This window comes from Lycium ferocissimum, chromosome 2 (assembly GCF_029784015.1).
Source record: "Lycium ferocissimum isolate CSIRO_LF1 chromosome 2, AGI_CSIRO_Lferr_CH_V1, whole genome shotgun sequence".
NCBI classification, from domain to species: Eukaryota; Viridiplantae; Streptophyta; class Magnoliopsida; order Solanales; family Solanaceae; genus Lycium; species Lycium ferocissimum.
Window position 1 is genome coordinate 32,239,553 of NC_081343.1, and position 20,902 is coordinate 32,260,454.

The following is a 20,902-nucleotide window of genomic DNA, read 5'->3' on the forward strand; positions in this document are numbered from 1 at the left end:
ATATGTACAGAGAAGACGACTCGCGGGTTTTCTTCACTTTCAGTCCGTAAGACCCACACCTTTAATCACTAATTTGATCAAAATATTTTTTGTATTCAAGAAAGAACCATCAGATTGCTATACATTATAATAAATGACCAAGTTGGAGTCTCTTTGGCCAAGGCCCACGTGTAAATGTCTCTTATGTGTTGTCACAAAGAATTCTATCATTTATCTTATTATAATGTCCATTTCCCATGCATCAACGTGACTATTTTGTAGCATTAAATCTTTATCTACTAATACGATATTTAATTCCTTCGACTCCCACTTTTTTCCAACATTTAACCAACTACAAATATATTTAATTTCTTGATCTCAATTCACTCAGTATTGATCACTTCTAACATATTTCATATACTCATTGCTATAATCATGTGATATAATTCTAGTCCATAGTCTCTTTATATGAACACCAAATATTATTTCCATTCCTCATTGTAACACTTTTCAGTCTTAAATCATTTCGAGACTTCATCCTTTTGCACACTGAGCTCTTGATTTTTCATGCTTGAATATGACCAAATCATTTGGGTTCGGATAAATTTGCTCATGTTAGACGGTTCCATTTCCTGGTCCAAAAATACAGGATGTTATAGCTTGGACTGTATTTCATTCGAATAAATTTTGAACCTTGACGAAACTTATTTTCTTCGATTTGTTTAACTTCTAATCCTTATGATACATCCGAAATCACTCTAACAATACCTATAAGCTTGAGGGATAACCTCATTTTCGTTACTAGTGTCATTTAACTCGCACGCTTTCCAGCGCATGAAAACACGGGATGTAACATCCTTCCCCCCTTTAGAACATTCGTCCTCGAATGTTAAACTAGTCATGTATAAGTATACCGGTTATGGGGATCTTATGATGAATCAATTACTCTTCTATCATGCCGTACCTCTCCTTTCTTAACTTAATACCATTCTCCACCTCACATCAGTTATTATTGAATTTCCAAAGATCATAATATTGCTACTTCTGTAATTGACTGCAACTTACTGTATCTATCTACACTTAAAGCTTAAGTTGAGTTTTTTTGTTTTTTGTTTTGGAGTTATCTTTCCAGTAACATTGTAGAATAGGAGCTGGCTTTCCTTTGGGTAGGTTTACCATTGCATATTGGTTCCTCTTGTTCTCTCTTCTAATTTTTGTAGGTCTACTTTCACTCTTTATTTAGGTCGCATAGTCTGTAGCGTACCTCTTTCTTGGAGTCATCATTTTAATCCTCTGACATGCACCATCTATAATACCCCGTTTAAATAGTTAAAAACGAGCTTCCTTCTTAGTAATGACTCTCGGTTGCAATACTCCCTTGATTCCTTAAGGATATACTTTTAAGAGATATAAGTGAGTCACTTTCCTGATATGATCCTCCTTGATACTCGGACTCGTCGATCCTTTTTCTTGCTCAATAATGGTATTAAGTCTCACATGGTTTGCAAATCTCTCCCACTTCCTTTTTTCCATATAACCATGATAATGGTATTGATTCACATCTGTAAAGTCTTGGTAAATTCAATCCGAGATGTCCTGTCGTAGGTGTCCCTCGTCGACTCATTAAAGGGTTCATAATTTTCGAGAATTTCATAACCCTTTGGTAATCTGTTGGAAATTCGCTATAACCACAATGACACAAAAATGAAAGTTCCAAGGCGTAATATTCTTCTGGTAAAACCCCCTTTATTCAATGATCCCATCGAATTCGTAAGTAATTTAATACACGCTAGGGCTATCGTAGGAAACATATAACATACACTTATATCATATTCAGAGTAATTGTCCTATTTGTCATTCATGATAATTCCAACTCAACTTTTCGACTCAATTTACCATATATTTTCCCCCAACTGAACCGGAGTATCACAAACACACTATTCTTGCTTACCTCTTACTCCTCTTTTTAAGTACCCAATTGGTTTCATTCTCAACATGCAAATACTTGCAAGTTACATAACTGTTCTTGTGTGATTCGTGTATGAACATCTAATCTTATTCATAAACTTCCCTTACTTTGGTTCGTTCTATTATACGTATCTCATGCATACCAAAACTCTTTTGTCTATCTGTTGTAACTTATCTCATCATACTCTTTTCTTTCCCGTAATTGTCCCTTGATAATCACATCTTATATTCTACTATAGAAAACTTTATGTCCCTTCTTATTTGTCGCTTATAAATTGCAATATCATTAACAAACGACTCTCTCGTTAGTTCCCTTTGCCTCTATTCCGGATAGCATCGCTATCCTTTACAATGTTCCTTGAGTTATTTGCTCTCAATGTCATGTTGTTCAAGATCTTCATGAATGATTTTCAGTACAGTCTCAGATACCCGCTCAATTCTTGTTCATTTATTTACTAGCTATTAGACTCATTTCTGCATAACTCTCACTTTTTTTTTCTTAAAGTCTATATCTGTCACATCTTAGGATTCATCGTTTCAATCTCTACACTTGTATTTTCCTTACTCGCTTCCCCCGCACAGGGTCTTACTGAAAATTATTCTAAATCTCGTTTCCTCACTTCCAACCTTGAATGCATGTATCCCTTTCCTCAATCCCCTTATTATACTGAATCATATTCATGCCATTTCCTATAATTTATAGCTATAGAAATTCATGTGTGAAGTCTTAACATACTCATCTTGCAATTTTGGTGATTAAGTAATACAACCAACATAGCAATCCAAACAAGGATGTATTTTACTTAGCTCAACCATTAGTTATGAGTCAATGTCTACATCCGCTCCAAAACAACTTTTGTCCCATAGGGATACTCGAAATAGTCGTATGTCTAGCTATCCATACCATCCATGTAATGTCAACATCCCCCATTCTTCGATGCTCAGATTTCACTTATAGCGTCATTTTTCCCTTTTCTTCCCATCTCAAGTTATTCCTCTCTTTCCCGTAATTGACTTATAGTAACCGTAAATGCATTTTCCTTTAAACCCCCCATCTTTGTTTTCAAGGATCTAAGTCGCATGCGCAACTAATACCCCTTATGCCTTATACTCTTTTGCTTTTGTGTTGGACTCAACGTTGATTTCAAAACCAATCATAATCATATCGTATTTGTCGTTGATGATAGCCTTGCCTTATCACTTTATCGTCGTACGGTAAACTCATAACTCATGGCCACATTTTTCTTTCCAACTTATTCCTTTATATTCTTTACTCATTCTGTCTAGGTATAGGATATTCGTCGGAGATGCATCTTTTTTTTTTCATGATACGACTACTTCTCAAGCGCGCGTACTTTGCATATTTCCTTTTCTTTCTATACCCATACTTATTCCTTTACATTTTTTCCTCCTTAATTTATCTTATTACCTCTCGTTTTATAATCAATCCTTTATTCTTCGCACAAGGAACCCTATTCTTAACTCAGTACCGTTTTGTCCTGTCGGATATATTACTTTTATACAATCCATTCTTTGCTTCCAAAACTTATTCTATTCATTGTGATCATCCCTTCTCATCCTTATTATGCTGATCCCTTTTTCTAACAATCGTTCTATTTCGTTATTCATCTTTCCGTAGTCTTAGTCTTTTACATCCAACCAAAGATATCACTCGTGAGCTTGATTATAAAAATCACAAACTGTTACTACTTTGCCATATCACTTTTCTCTGATTTCTTTTTCAAGTTGACTTCCTTTTGCCTTTTGCTCGCTATCATTTAAATCGTCATTGCGAAACCTCTATGTTGGACTTTCCCCTAACAAGGTCTTATAAGCTTTCTTATCTACTTGCCCATGGCTCGCTTATTGGTTTCACACTTGCATTTCACTCTTTATTCATATAGAACATATCACATCTTTAGTCGTTTCCTCGCTATACTTTACTTACTTTGTATTACAGTTCTTGCTACGTTCTCATTATATCCTAATCATAATCAACTCTATGGAGCGCAAATTCTTGATCTCATTCGTAAGCACCTTATAAAATAGAATAAACCTCGTGAAGTAAGCACACTTAACCTGTTACTCTTTCTGATCAGCTCTATTACACTTACCACATAAGTTGTCTTACATGTATTCACATTCATTATAACCCTTTATATCTCGTGCCCCTGTCTCAGTCATGCTGTTACTTTATTTTGCTAATAGACTTGTCGTATTTTACTTGTGCTTAGCTATCAATCAATACTTCGATCATCTCCGGAGTTATTTCTCTCTCTCTCTCGTCATGTTTTAGTACTACCAGTCTCCCTCGTTTACTCTAGTATTTCTCTTTACCATATCAATGTCGATCTTATAGTTACCGTTACTACCAATTCAACAGCATTTAACTCATCCCTTGTAGTTGTCAACGATACTCCTAACTTAATCCCGTCCTGCCATTACTTTTTACACAACATCCTTCCCCGTTAGGACATATTACAAGCTAATATCTTATCTCCTTTAAATTCTAGGAAAATTTTGGTAGAGTTTCCTCTATATTTCTTTTTCCTCTATATTTCTTACTATCCAAAACCTGCATGCAGTAAATACCAACAATGCCTCACAGGGCTCCCAATTTCAAGTAAAAGTACAAAGATGTCGAAACTTACCTCATATATCACACCTCGAGATGTACCTGATCCTTTAGCGATGCATACTCGTTATACCTTCCTATTTACTTTCCCTTTCATTCTTCAGCTTTACATTTCAATCATACCTCAACATTCATACATTACCCGACATACATCTTTCGTACCTTTGTTTACCTTTGTACTGATTCATTCAATTTGCTTAGTTCACAAACTTATAACTGAACTTATCATCAAGAGATACATTTAATCAATTCCTCTGTTATACTTTCAGCGACTTACCTCATGACAACCAATCCATTATCATATAAATACATATTCGATAACGTAGCCTTAACGAAAGTGACTTAACTGTAACTTTCAATATCATCAATCACTTTCATACGTCGATACCATTCTTACTGCTTTGAAATCAAGAGTTAATATAAAGAATCTCATTTCCTATGACTTGGCTCTATTGGACGATCTTAGATATGAAAGAAGAGTAACCATCCTAAATGCTGCAGACTCCACCCGTTTATAAATGTGGCGTGCAACACACCATAAACAAGACTCTACTAGACAATGACTTTGCGTACAACCCCAGGACGATGACTGCGATACCACTTTGTCACACCCCAATTTTGATAGGGCATAATGGGCACCCAACTCTTACTTAGAGCTGAGCGAACCCTCTGGCATTCACATAATGAAACTGGACATATAAAAAAATTCAAAAATATAATAAAGTACTTTTCGTCAAACTATAGAAATTTGCGAACGATACTCAATTAATCAAAAACCGAGTAAGTCAAACTGACATATCGGCCTACATGGTCGCTTTACTCAACACATGACATCTCAATATACTAACCATAGGACACTGTCTGCAAAGTCTCTAAGAGTAAACACCAGAATCATATGAGTTGGGACAGGGCGCCGACGTACCCATACACACATATGATAACTATAATGACTCGGCTTATGCTCCAGGAAGAAAATGGATTTTGCCAATCCCAGCTGATAGCCAACCATCCTAGCTGAATACTTTTACCGGCAAAACAATGCGGGATGTGGTATGAACACGAGCCCCCGAGGCAAAGGGACGTCGATACGAACAATGTCACATAGCCAGTAAGTAACGGTAATCATAACGAATGAGATATAAGCCATAATGAAAGTATGAGAAACCACCTGTAATATGAATAGCCCCGAAGGTAGAGAATAATCATGTAAGTAGCCCCGAAAGCAATGACTAGAAATGTAAATATATACCATACCCGGCCCTTTAGTAAGGGACTCGGTGAAATATAATATATACCGTACCCGGTCCTCTAGTGAGGGACTCGGTGAAGTAATCATATATATACCGTACCCGGCCCTCTAGTAAGGGACTCGGTGAAATAATCATATATATACCGTACCCGGCCCTCTAGTGAGGGTCTCGGTGAACAATACAATGAAACTGTGCAATAATACATACCCGGCCCGGGATTCGGTGAAGTGATGTAATAAAGTTGTGCAAGATTAGAATATCAGGAGCAACCATATACAAACTAAATCATCATCTGAGACTCAATAGAATAATTAGAACGAACCAACACTTGAGAATCAAAGACAACTGTCATGTCAAGTACCGCTGAGAACTAGAATTCATTGGAGTCATGTATGTTCATCGTTCGTTCGTTTATGTAATTCATGCCAAAAAGAAAGAAGGGATAGCCTTAACATATCTTGTCCGCTCCAAGCTAACCACAAATCGGATCCGGGCTTCCCAATCTACAACAATATTATTGATATCAAGTATTAACTATAGCGCGCTCAAAATCCAAAGCCTAAGCTAGCACGTTACTTAACAAAATTCGAGCAGCATTTCCCCTGAAAACTTAACAATCCTCGAGATTCCAATTCAGCCAAAACATCAATCAAAATACCAACAACAACAATACCAACAATTTCATATCAAACTAGAATTAAATCCACCTTTAGATCATTCTCAAAACAGCCCACAATTACAATATTAACTCAATAACTTATCCGATTTCCCGTAATTAATTTCGTAGTGCTCATCCCATAATTTAGCTATGACCCGAACAAATTTAAATATATCAAGAATAGGAGAATTCTTACCTTATATGCCAAGAAATACTCTTCTTCAATCTTACTTTACTTCGAAGAAATCTCCAATTTGCCATCACCCGAACAAAACAGACATGGACATAACCTCTACCCCGCTCTTATCTCTGTACTACTGCGTAGAGACTAATATCCTTCTTGAACTCCATATGTACAGAGAAGATGACTCGCGTGTTTTCTTCACTTTCAGTCCGTAAGACCCACACCTTTAATGTTATATCCCGCATTTTTGTGCAATTGGATAATTCAAGACAATTGCGGGAGGACACCAAGCAAGGCCATATTTTTATTTTGTTAAGCATATGAAAGGCTTATGAAGAATTTAGAAGCGGAATTATCAAGAAAGGCCAAGGGCATAAAGGGAAATTCGCACTACGCCTCATAGAAATATAAAGGAAGGCGAAGGGTAAATTTGGAATTTGGAAAATAGTTTTATGAATTACCATTTGTCATGAAAGAAAAATATTTGGGCTTGGAATTTTTTTTAAAAAAGGGGGAGGCCCAACCGGCCATGGACATGGGCCTAGCCCATGTGGAATTTAATTCCTACAATTTAAAAGATGACTAAGTCATCTTAATCACCAAAATTCTCTAGAATTCTCAAGAAAATTTCAAGGAAAAAAAAAAAGAGAAGGAGGAGAAAAACAACTAAGGCCATTCGGCCATAGCAAGAGCAAAAGAACCTTGGGGATTTTTCATCAAGGAAATTATTCTCTTCCATCCAAACACCCACCTTGAAGGGTCCTAAGCAAAGTGGAGTGGTTGTTGAAGCAAGAAAAACACATAACCATATAAGTTGTGAATTCTAGCTAAGTGGAGGAATAAAGAAACAAGGTAAGAATTCATCCTTCCTTACATGTTATGGATGGTTGTGGATGTTGTAGTGTATGAAAATGAATGAAATTCATGAAGAATAAGAACATGGAGGTGTGGTCGTGCATGCCTATGTGTGTGTAGGAGTCATGTTTTAATTATGTTATCTAACGTATGGTTGTTATTGTTGTGAATGCTATGTTGATGATGGAAGTTGAATGATTTTGAAGAGGTTGTAGCTTGGTATGCATGATGTTAGCCGTGTATGTGCATGGTGGTGTGGCCGTGTAGTTGTGGTGTGGTGTGGAGGAAAATAAGCCAATTTTATTTAGTGTTTTGATTATGGTTGTTGTGTATTTTATGTTAATAATAAAGCTTAATGATTTTAATGAAATTGTAGTAGTTGGAGGTTGGTGGTGGAAGTTTATGTAAATGGAATGTGATGTTCTTGCATGAATGCAATATAATGTTGTTAGTATGATATCGTTAATGTGTAAATTATTAAGTTGTTATTGTTCTTATGGAAGTTGGAAAGTCTTGAAGGAAGTAGTATGTTGAGTGAAGTGTTAGAATGTATTTTGGATTGAATATGGAAATTATTACTATGGTTGTGTCATTATATTGGTAGTTTGGCCGGGTTGAATTCCCGGATTGTTATTGATTGAAATTGGCTAAGTTGAATTTCGGGGATGGTGTATTTACGAAGTCTTTGCCCGAAATTTCGGTAGACAAATATTACCTTAAGATTCAATCTTTAAATGCTCTAATCAATGTTTGGTAAACATGACCAAATTGTAGATTTTGGCGGATTTGCAACTTGAATTTGGAGGAGCACAAGGAGCGGAAAAAGGTATGTAAGGCTTCACCTTCCCTTCTTGGCATGTCTTAGGCGTAATAGGTTTGGACACGGGCCTCGGGGACATTTCCTTTCCTAGAAATCCGAGATTGAAATTAACCCTTTTTCATTCAATAGAAGTGAACTAATATTTTGCATAAAATGTTGGAAAGGTACCTAAACATCTAGAGCTCGCACAAATATGACCCGACTACCTTAAAACTCTCATAAGTGACGTCTTGGAATGTAACATATGTAAGTTGTGTACGCCACCTCATTTGACTCGAGGTGGGCCCACTGTCCTCGGATTTCCTTTATTGTTCCGTTCATCAAACGATAAGTGTTGTAACTATTCTAACGAGAATATTTCGATGGTAATCATGATAATGATGATGTAAGGAAGAAAATATGTCTATGACAAGTATGATAAGAATGATCCCATGACTAAGAGCCTTAAGTCAAGAATCCAATGCGAGTATGAAAGTGTTAGACTAGTTCTTGGTCTTCAATTTTATTCCTTGGTTACGATACTATGTTCTAAGTATTTCAAGCATATGAACTAACGTTTATGATGTCCATGGTTTCGTTTTATGTTTTTTTTCAATATTATTTTCCATTGATAGTCCCGCCTTATAATTATCGTTCCTTCAAAGTGAGATATATGTATATGAGATAGGTATATGTACATGGGCTGGGGGGAAGGGATACATGTATATGTGGGGAATGGGAAGGGAAACATGTTTCATTGCCACCTGGTCAGCTGGCTTATCATCCCGGACGCGGGATGTCCGGACGCGGGATATATGGGCGAGCCGACGTATTTCGGCGCTATGTGGGCGAGCCGACGTTGTTCGGTGCTATGACATGACATGATATGCTATGACATGACATGATATGCTATGACATGACATGATATGCTATGACATGACATGATATGCTATGACATGACATGATATGCTATGACATGACACGATATGCTATGACATGACCCGATATGCTATGACATGACACGATATGCTATGACATGACCCGATATGCTATGACATGACACGATATGCTATGACATGACACGATATGCTACGATATGACACGATGCGCTATGACATGACATGATATGATATGATATGATATGATATGATATGATACGATATGATATGCTATGACAAGACACAACATGATATGAGTTCTATTTTCTATGTCTACGAAAAGAAATGTTTTTTTTTTCTAAAAAGGAAAGACAAGCATGCATGGTATCCGGCTTGAAAGGGGTATTCCTATGTACAGGTTATTTTCTTGCACCATTATATATATATGTCCCCATGATATTGTTAATCCTACTCTATGCTCCTGATTGTATTACTTTCCGTGCCTTACATACTCGGTACAACTTTCGTTAAATGTGACGTCCCTTCTTGTGGACGCTTGCGTTCCATCTTTGCGCGGAGTCGGCGGAGTGGACGGACTTGACTCTAGGAGCTCCATCGGTATTGTAGCAGCGCTCCAGTTGTTCCGGAGCCTCAGTTCTTGGGTACTATTTTGTATATATATGTATTCGGGTACGGAAGTACTCGGCCCTTCCTATGTATATGTGCACTATGTTTAGAGGCTCGTAGACAGATATGTACAGTTAGATGTTTTGTACCTTGGTGGTCCCGGTCGCTGTGTAATGTGATAGCAACGTTTGCTAGCCTATGTTTATATTATGCTATTAATGTTAAGTGACAAAGAAGAAAAATTTACGGTGATGTTCATACGGCCCACTTAGTGATAAGAATACGACACGAGATGAGAGGTGCTCGGTACAAGTATCGGGTACCCGTCGCGGCCCTAGTTGGGTCGTGACATTTAATCACTAATTTGATCAAAATATTTTTTGTATTCAAGAAAGAACCATCATATGCTATACATTATAATAAATGACTAATAAATGACCGAGTTGGTGTCTCTTTGGCCAAGGCCCACGTGTAAATGTCTCTTATGTGTTGTCACAAAGAATTCTATCATTTATCTTATTATAAAGTCCATTTCCCATGCATCCACGTGACTATTTTGTAGCATTAAATCTTTATCTACTAATACGATATTTAATTCCTTCGACTCCCACTTTATTCCAACATTTAACCAACTACAGATATACTTAATTTCTTGATCTCAATTCACTCAGTATTGATCACTTCTAACATACTTCATACACTCATTATTATAATCATGTGGTATAATTCTAGTCCATAGCCTCTTTATATGGACACCAAATATTATTTCCATTCCTCGTTGTAACACTTTTCCGTCTTAAATCATTTCGAGACTTCATCCTTTTGCACACTGAGCTCTTGATTTTTCATGCTTGAATACGACCGAATCCTCTGGGTTCGGATAAATTTGCTCATGTTGGATGGTTCCATTTCCTGGTCCAAAAATACAAGATGTTATAGTTTGGACTGTATTTCATTCGAATAAATTTCGAACCTTGACGAAACTTATTTTTTTCGATTTTTTTAACTTCTAATCCTTATGATACATCCGAAATCACTCTAACAATACCTATAAGCTTGAGGGATAACCTCATTTTCGTTACTAGTGTCATTCAACTTGCACGCTTTCCAACTCATGAAAATACAGGATGTAACACACTATGTTGGCCAACCACGTGGGGTAGGATGTTACCTCCACTATCCCAGATTTGATCTGTTTCTCCATTTCGTCCTTTATTTTAATACTCAGATCCGGTTTGAGCTACCGGGTCTTTTGTTTGACTGGGGGAAAACCCTCTTTGATGGGTAGTATGTGGGCCACTATCTCAGTGCTTAGTCCTGGCATGTCAGCGTATGACCAGGGAATGATGTCCATATATTCCTTTAACAGAGCTCGAGCTCTTCTCTCTGCGGCGCTTCCAAAAGCGCACTGATTCTTGTTTTATTGACATTCATTTCATTACCGAGGTTGATCACCTCGATTTCGTCCATATTGGGCTTCTCTTCGCCCTCCAATTGCTCTATCTCCTCTATGATGAACAAGAGTACAAGGAGTACAACGAGGAGACGATGATGCCAGTTTACCCTCGGTTTCATTCAAATTTCATTGTCTGGTGCAGAGTTGATGGCAGTGCCCCGGCAGAGTGTATCCACGGTCTTTCCAAAAGCAAACGGTAATTGGCCATGATTGCCATGACTTGAAACTCAGTAGTGAAGGACGCGGGCCGCAATTGGATGTGGAGGTCCACTTCGCCAAGAGAGTCACACTGAGACCCATCAAATGCTCTAACATTGGTCCGGCTTTGGTGGATTTTTCCCATGTTGTATCCCAGTTGCGTCAAGGTGTTCAAGGGACAGACATTTAGTCCCGCCCCATTGTCAACAAGTTCTTGCTTTATCACCTTGTCACGGCACTCTAGAGTAATGTAAAGGGCCTTGTTATGGGTAGTTACTTCTGTTGGCAAATCTTTTTTGGAGAAGGAAATCTTATGTTCTCGAATCACATAGGCCACTAATCCGGCAAGATATTTACTACTTGTGTCTGCCGGCACATTTTCTTCGTCTAAGACTTTCAATAGAGCTTGGTTGTGAGGCAGAGAGCTGACCAGCAAGGCTAGCATCGATATCTGTGCCGGTGTTTTCTTCAAGTGCTCAATAATTGAATAATCTTTTGGCTGCATTTGCCGCCAAAAATCCTTTGCTTCTTCTTTAGTGATTATCTTTTTCTTTTGGGCATTCTGAGCCAACTCCTCGGGAGCATAACATCTCCCTGAGTGACTCATTCCTTGTGCCATGGCCGCTTGGACCGCGAACTCTTTCCTTGGAGCCGGTACTGCCTGCTGATTTATCTGGGCGACCAACAAAGTGGGACTCGGTGCTTTGAAGTTCGGGATTGCTCGGGGATTCACCAGTGTTGGGACCAAAACATTTAAATGTTGATGTTCCTAGAGCGTGAGGGAAGCTGCCGTCTGCTCAATTTTTTTGACAGTCCTAGGGATTAGAGCTCTGCAGTCTACCCAATCTTCATTCCTCTCAATCACGTGAATTTCGTTATTCCATGATTCGGCAAAGGGTTTGTGTTCACATTATGTGCTGCCGTTTGTAGGGTGATTTCTCTTTTGTCAATTAAATCCTGAATCTTGTGCTTCAGGTTGATACAATCTTCTGTGTTGTGGCCATTACCTCCTGAGTGGTAGGCACCGGTTTGATTAGCTCTGAAGAATCTGTTTCCAGCTGAGCCAGCTTTAGAGGGACCTATTGAATGAAGCACAGCATGCAGCCTTTCGAAGAGTTGGGTCCTCAACTCAAGCAATGTAGTGAATTCTTGAGCAGGCTTTCTCTTAAAAATTGGACGTGGCGTGTTGTATGCCGGAGGTGGTGGTTGGTTTTGGTAATTTGTAATTGGATAGTTTTGGTAGTTTTATGGTGGGTTGTTTTGTGGTAGGCGGTAGGCAAGAGACATCGCTTGGTAGTTTTGTTGTGGTGGTTGCTAAGTAGGTGCGGGTGCTTGGACATTTGGTGACGAAGTTGTATAAGCTGGCACCGCAGCCGTGAAACTAGGTTGTGCGTAAAATACAAGCACAGAGATGTACTGGGAAGTTGGATAACAGGTAGAAGATGGGGTTTGGTAAGAAGATTGTGGGTCTTCTCATTTCTTGGTGTTTGGACTTGGTATGTGGGATATGCTTGCCACGTCCTCTTTATTTTTGGGGAAGGCTCCCGCAACATTTTGGCTTGACACTCTGTTGAACACGCTAATAATTTTTTCAAATTTGAAGCCATCTTCTATGGCTTCTCGCATCTTAACAAGTTCGGAGAATGGCCTCCCGGCCATGAACAACATTCGATCATGGAAATTCGATTCTTGGGACCGGATGAATACGAAAAACAACTCTTCTTCATACATCGGTGGCTGAACATGGGCTGCTTCGGCCCTTCACCGGCTAGTGAATTCACAGTAGTTCTCTGCTGACTTTTGTTTGACCTTTTTAAGGTAATATTTGTCTGGCACTATTTCGGCATTTAATCGAAACCTTTATATGAAGGACTCCACCATATCCTCCCAAGTGAGCCAGCGGCGTATGTCTTGGGTTGCAAACCATTTGGCGACTTCTTCGGTTAAGCTTCGACTGAATAGTCGCATAATTAAAGGTTCATTATTCTTGACGCCGACCAGCTAGTCGCAGTAGGAACGGAGAAGTGCCTTAGGATTTTCTATCCCATTGAACATTTCAAATTTTGGTATCTTGAACCCTTTTGGTAGGTCCAAATCCGAGTGCATGCACAGGTCATCGTAGCTTAGACCTCTAGATTTCCTAACAACTCTATTGGACTTTTCATACAACTTCTCAATTTTTCATTTCATGCCCTTCTCACGCTTGTCGTGTTTGGCTCTCCAAGCCTTCTCCATTTCCTCGTAGTGCTCCAGCTCTTTGAGACCTAGAGAGGACTCATTTAGGATGTTAGGAGTATAGAAGGAGACGATTTGATAGGGGGAGTGGTTTTGTGGGATTGGTGCTGTTGGCACAGTTGGCAAAGCAGCGATGTGTGGGTGACTTGTTGGGTCGATAAAAATCAGCTGAGGAGCTTGGTTGGAGGGAATTGAATGAGTAGTTCCCGAGATTTGAGTATATTTGACTGGAGGTGGTGTGTAGTACGAAGTATCGATGTGATGCGGGTTATATAGAATTTGTGGAGGCGGGATAGTTCCTGGTTGGTAAGTTGGGAACTGTTCAAGCATTGGAGAGGTGAGCGAGGGGAAAGGAGGCGGGGGCTTCTTCACCTCAGTAGACGTGCCCTTAGTGGAATTAGCTATCTTGGCCTTAGTACTTTTGTCCTGTAGGGCAGTGATAGTGTTTAGCAACATTGCAATTACGTCTTCCTGGGATGACACCTCTTTGGGGTTGGGGTATCTCTTTCATGAAGAACGAGCTCATTTCTTTCATTTTCTTGGGGTACCAGTCATTTTTTCCTTTCCTTTATCCGATTCTGAATGGGATGCTAACGCAGCTTTGGATCTCGTAAAGTATGCCAGTTTGCACTCTACACTAATTAGCGTCGTTCTATAAGATAAAAAATAACTCAAAGGCAAGTAAAGTTAGTTTTTGAAAGTAATACTAAAGCAAGATATCACAGATTCGTTGTTCCATGATTCGGCAAAAGGTTTGTGTTCACATTATGTGCTGCCGTTTGTAGGGTGATTTCTCTTGTGTCAATTAAATCCTGAATCTTGTGCTTCAGGTTGATACAATCTTCTGTGTTGTGGCCATTACCTCCTGAGTGGTAGGCACCGGTTTGATTAGCTACGAAGAATGCGGAATCCACCGAGCCGACTTTAGAGGACTGTTGAATGAAGCCTGTAGCATGCAGCCTTTCGAAGAGTTGGGTCCTCAACTCAAGCAATGTAGTGAATTCTTGAGCAGGCTTTCTCTTAAAAATTGGACGTGGCGTGTTGTATGCCGGAGGTGGTGGTTGGTTTTGGTAATTTGTAATTGGATAGTTTTGGTAGTTTTATGGTGGGTTGTTTTGTGGTAGGCGGTAGGCAAGAGACATCGCTTGGTAGTTTTGTTGTGGTGGTTGCTAAGTAGGTGCGGGTGCTTGGACATTTGGTGGCAAAGTTGTATAAGCTGGCACCGCAGCCGTGAAACTAGGTTGTGCGTAAAATATAGGCACAGAGATGTACGGGGAAGTTGGATAACAGGTAGAAGATGGGGTTTGGTAAGAAGATTGTGGGTCTTCTCATTTCTTGGTGTTTGGACTTGGTGTGTGGGATATGCTTGCCACGTCCTCTTTCTTTTTGGGGAAGGCACCCGCAGCATTTTGGCTTGACACTCTGTTGAACACGCTAATAATTTTTTCAGATTTGAAGCCGTCTTCTATGGCTTCTCGCATCTTAACAAGTTCGGAGAATGGCCTCCCGGCCATGAACAACATTCGATCATAGAAATTCGATTCTTGGGACCAGATGAATACGAAAAACAACTCTTCTTCGTACATCGGTGGCTGAACATGGGCTGCTTCGGCCCTCCGCTGGCTAGCGAATTCACAGTATTTCTTTGCTGACTTTTGTTTGACCTTTTTAAGGTAATATTTGTCTGGCACTGTTTTGGCATTTAATCGAAACCTTTCCATGAAGGACTCCGCCATATCCTCCCAAGTGAGCCAGCGGCGTATGTCTTGGGTTGCAAACCATTTGGCGACTTCTTCGGTTAAGCTTTGACTGAATAGCCTCATGATTAAAGGTTCGTTCTTTTTGACGCCGACCAGCTAGTCGCAGTAGGAACGGAGAAGTGCCTTAGAATTACCTGTCCCGTTGAACATTTCAAATTTTGGTATCTTGAACCCTTTTGGTAGGTCCAAATCCGAGTGCATGCATAGGTCATCGTAGCTTAGACCTCTAGATTTGCTCACAACTCTATTGGACTTTTCATACAACTTCTCAATTTTTCATTTCATTCCCTTCTCACACTTGTCATGTTTGGCTCTCCAAGCCTTCTCCATTTCCTCGTAGTGCTCCAGCTCTTTGAGACCTAGAGAGGACTCATTTAGGATTTTAGGAGTATAGAAGGAGACGATTTGATAGGTGGGGTGGTTTTGTGGGATTGGTGCTGTTGGCACAGTTGGCAAAGCAGCGATGTGTGGGTGACTTGCTGGGTCGATAAAAATCGACTGAGGAGCTTGGTTGGAGGGAACTGAATGAGTAGTTCCCGAGATTTGAGTATATTTGACTGGAGGTGGGGTGTAGTACGAAGTATCGATGTGATGCGGGTTATATGGACTTTGTGGAGATGGGATAGTTCCTGGTTAGTAAGTTGGGAACTGTTCAAGCATTGGACAGGTGAGCGAGGGGAAAGAAGGCGGGGGCTTTCTCACCTCAGTAGATGTGCCCTTAGTGGAATTAGCTATCTCGGCCTTAGTACTTTTGTCATGTAGGGCAGTGATAGTGTTTAGCAACATTGCAATTACGTCTTTCTAGGATGACACCTCTTTAGGGTTAGGGTATCTCTTTCACGAAGAACGAGCTCATTTCTTTCATTTTCTTGGGGTACCAGTCATTTTTTCCTTTCCTTTGTCCGATTCTGAATAGGATGCTAATGCAGCCTTGGATCTCGTAAAGTATGCCAGTTTTCACTCTACACTAATCGGCCTCGTTCTATAAGATAAAAAATAACTCAAAGGCAAGTAAAGTTAGTTTTTGAAAGTAATACTAAAGCAAGATATCACATATGTTGTATTTAAAACGCACAGAGCATATAAATTCATGTGTTTTAACCTGAATAATTGATTGATCCTTTTTTCCAAAGGTTTGGGTATTGTGGTCTTTTTATGTTAAGTGGATCTTGGGCCAATGGGCTTTGCGATTGACTCACTTTGGCAACCCTTCCTCTTTGTTTAAACTAAGGAGGGGGGAATAATAATTTATATTATATAGGGTCCGAGTCTTACGTAGACTGCCTACGCATCCCTCTGGGGGAAATCAGGCCCTACCGTAGTTCAGCTTACAAAGGAGGATATATTTTTCCTATGTACATCCTTTGGCTAAACCTATCTAAAGATTCCCCGGACCAGGCCCGATAAGGGCTTCCGACGTATCCCTCTCTAGTTTTTGATAGTCAAATACTTCATCCTACGCAGATTCTACTCATCGACATTGAACCCCTCTCCTTGAAATTCGGGGATCATCTCTAGAGACTCTATTTCCTCTTCAACCTCTATGTCGACATGCTCTGACTCTTCTGGTTCCATCTCCAGAGGCTCAAATTCCTTTGGTTGTTCATTCTCTGCTTCTTGTGATTCGGGAGCCATCTCTTGAGGTTTCGACTGTTCCTGAGGATCCGACTCCATTACCCATGGGTCAGTTTCCATTTCTTACTTCTCAGACTCCTTTTCTGGAGTTCCTTCCTCTATCTTTGGCGTGTCTAGCCTCCTTTGGAGCGGTACGTAGTTACTGACTAACTCCCTTATCTTTTCGAAGACATTCTCCTCATAATACTGTACCTCAGGCATTCCTTCTCGTGGATTTCCCACCAACACTAGAAACCTATCGACCTCCTAGATCATTCGACATATCTGCTCAAGGTGTTTTTCCATATACCGGACCTTGAGTCGCAGCATCTCGACGGTCTCTTATGGAATAAACATATCCTGATCTCCTTGGGTCGCCATTGCAAGTCAACCTTTTTAGTGGAGATAAATTAGGGTAAGCTTTTTAATCAACTAGTCTTTCTTTTAGGTATGTGGTTTAGAGCACTGAATAAATCGCATTCGGGCTTTAAATACATGATAGCATATAAAGCAAGTAGGCATGTAAAGCACGTAGCAAGCAATCACATATTTAGTAAGCAGTTATACTGCTCGTATTCCTAAGGCCTTTTGAACCAAGGCTGTATTAATCGTTTGAAACATGCAAGTGCTATTTGTACAGCCGAACCATTGCCCTGATAATCATACTTTCATTTATAATAATATTACCCCTAAGGGATTACAAAAGATGATAACAAAGCCGACATGGGGCTATAACAGAAAAAGTAAAATAGGATCAGCAGAACTCTCCTCCGATGTCTGATGTCGAGGCTCGGTCTGTTTTAGCCTTCTTGGGCCTCTGAAGGGTCGTCTGAATATGTTGATGTGCCTGGAACAGCTCCAGCTTGGCTACCACGGGGTCTGAATCCTCCAAAATACTAGCCAGACGCTCTTTCGTCCCCTCTAAACACTTTCTCAAGTTGTCTTCCTCTCGAATCAACCTGCCTATGACAGCCGAGGCATGCTCGATCTTCTCTAGGTACTTAGCATCTCTATCATTCACCTTTATTTCAATCAAGTAGACTCTGGCCTCGGCCTGTGCAGATCTGTCAAGGACAGTGTGATCAAGTATCGATCCCGAAATGGCAGCGCCGGCTAAGTGACCCTATAGCCAAATGTGATATCCCGGGTCACCCTGCTCTGAACCTGTCGGGGGCTAAGGTGTCTGTTTCTAAAGTCAGGCGACCATTCCATTCTCAGCGTATCTCTCCGACATTTCGTATTCTCTGATCTGTATGCTCAAGTGTGAACTTCTCAGTGTTCCCTACTTGTGGTATCACTTGCCTTCTCCCAAACTATCTTAAAAATCGAGAAGGGTAGTAAGGGCGAATCCCTTAAATGCCGACCAGCGGTACAAATGGGAATTTCCTAACCGGAACCATTACTCTCTCAGAGATGAAGTTAGGAAACATCCACTGGATTCAATCTTTGCACAATTCGGATATAAAGAAGGTCCAACCTAGCTTGGACATGTAACCGAGGTTCGGACAGTAATTTGAGAGGAGGTTTATCCTGTTGTTGTGACTCAGATACTGGACTCCCTCGGCCATGTTGAGGTGTTTGATAATCCACCATTATAGCAACATGTTACACCTTTGGAATTACCTGAAATGATTACCACGCATATCCAAGGCTCGGTATATGTCCGCTAAGATGATAGGGACAATTTTGAAATACCGAGTCTCCTGATCCTTAGTCACACTAGGGAAGATGGCATGAGCAATTGAGATGACCCGGTATCTAAGGCTAAATACCCATCTTTTAGGAACACTGTTACACCTCGAAAAAATTCGTATTACCAAGACTGTAGACGACTTAGTATGAACCTAAGGGAGAGTAAGGTTATACAAGGATTAGGGATGAAGATTCTATTATATGAGTATAGTAATAATATATATATATGACATTTGGAGACCGTATGGTGTAAATCAGTTAATACGTTACTTGATGAATAGCCCTCATAACCGTAAGTTAAGGTGTGGCCCACATGCTGGGGTTTTATAAAGGACATATGAAAGGTTATATGAATAGTACATGGAAAGTTGAGCAATTCTTAAGAAGGACCCTTAAGCCAAATATGGGCATAAGCCCTCCAAAAGGATAATTTAAAGATACATTTTTGGACGATCTGACTTAAAGAGGCCAAAACGCCATTATAAGCTTGGAATTTGGAAACACACCAAAAATGAAAGTTGTAGATAATTGAAATAGATTTCCAACCATAGGTCGTGGGCCCTCATACGAAATCAGGATCAAATGTTATGAGCATTTTAAGACAGACTATTAGAGCAGAGGAATTTACTCTGCGGGGGCGCGTTCGCGCTGAGCAAATTTTAAGTCGGTCCAGGCAGACCCTGGACCGTAATAAAAAGGGGCTTACCCCTTCTTTCCTCTTCCAAACACACCCAAAGCCTCTCAAATGTTCTGGAAACTTCCACCAACCTCCACTTATCAAATTTTATTGCGGATTAGGTAGAATTCCCCGAATTTCAACCCAGACAGCGTATAGTTGTGATTATATTATCGTATTTCGAGGGATTTTGGCTTGAATTCAGGGTGGATATCAAAGATATCACGATTTTAGCAAGAGTAAGCTATGAATTCTTCCTTATTAATATTGATTTAAGTTTAATTACGGAGATAGAACTATTAAATAGCCGTATAATAATTTTGTCAGTGGAAATATGGGATAAACATTGTAGGAGATGTTTAATGAAGTACTTTGGTATTGATGATATTATGGATGATGTTGGTATTGTTGTTGTTGTTGTTGGTTGTTGAATTGAGATTATGGGCTTGGCATATAAATAGGGGAGATGCTACCCGATTTTCGGCAAGATATGAAGTAGTTTAATTTGAAAGCTTGGTACAAGTATACGACGATAAGTCTAATGATAGTATGAATTCTTTCGAATGTAGATTTACGAGCTCGGAAGGATAAGCATAGGTATTAAAAGACCGAACAGGTATGTTAAGGCTAGTCCCTTCCTTTCCAAAGGCATGATTCGTTTCTTGTGAACTCATAATTGTTTTCCAAAATGTCTGTACTCTCAAAAGTTAGAGATTCATGATTCTAAAAGTTTCTTATGACGCTAAAGATGAGTATGCTTTTATGATGATAACGACAATGATGATTCTATTCTAATTTCAAGTTCATGATTTTGATAATATTATGAGATTATTGAGTTACTTCATGATTTTCTTGATGCCACTCATTGTTGATTGATCTCACCTCATGTTTTTGTTCCTTCAAGGTGAGATATAGCGGTGATGGTTGTTCCATAATATAAATCGGAGATTACCGACCTTACGTCACTCCACTAAAGTGGTAGCTTATGTTTGAACCCTCATGCATGCTATGAGTATAATATATGTGTAAAGCTATTTTGTGGCATTACCAAGTTCTATTACTTCATTTCTCTTATGCATTGCACTCATTCTGATTTTTCATGTGTATATATATATATATAAGGCACAGTTGACAGGGGGTGAAGCTGTGACCTTTGTTGTGATGAATATATATATATATATATAAGGCACAGTTGACAGGGGGTGAAACTGTGACCTTTGTTGTGATGAATATATATATATATATATATATATATATATAAGGCACAGTTGACAGTGGGTGAAGCTATGGACTTTGTTGTGATGTATATATGTAAGGCACAGTTGACAGGGGGTGAAGTTGTGGCCTTTGTTGTGATGTCTATATGTAAGGCACAGTTGACAAGGGGTGAAGCTGTGGCCTATGCGATGGCGTGCATGTGCATTTCTATAGATATGTG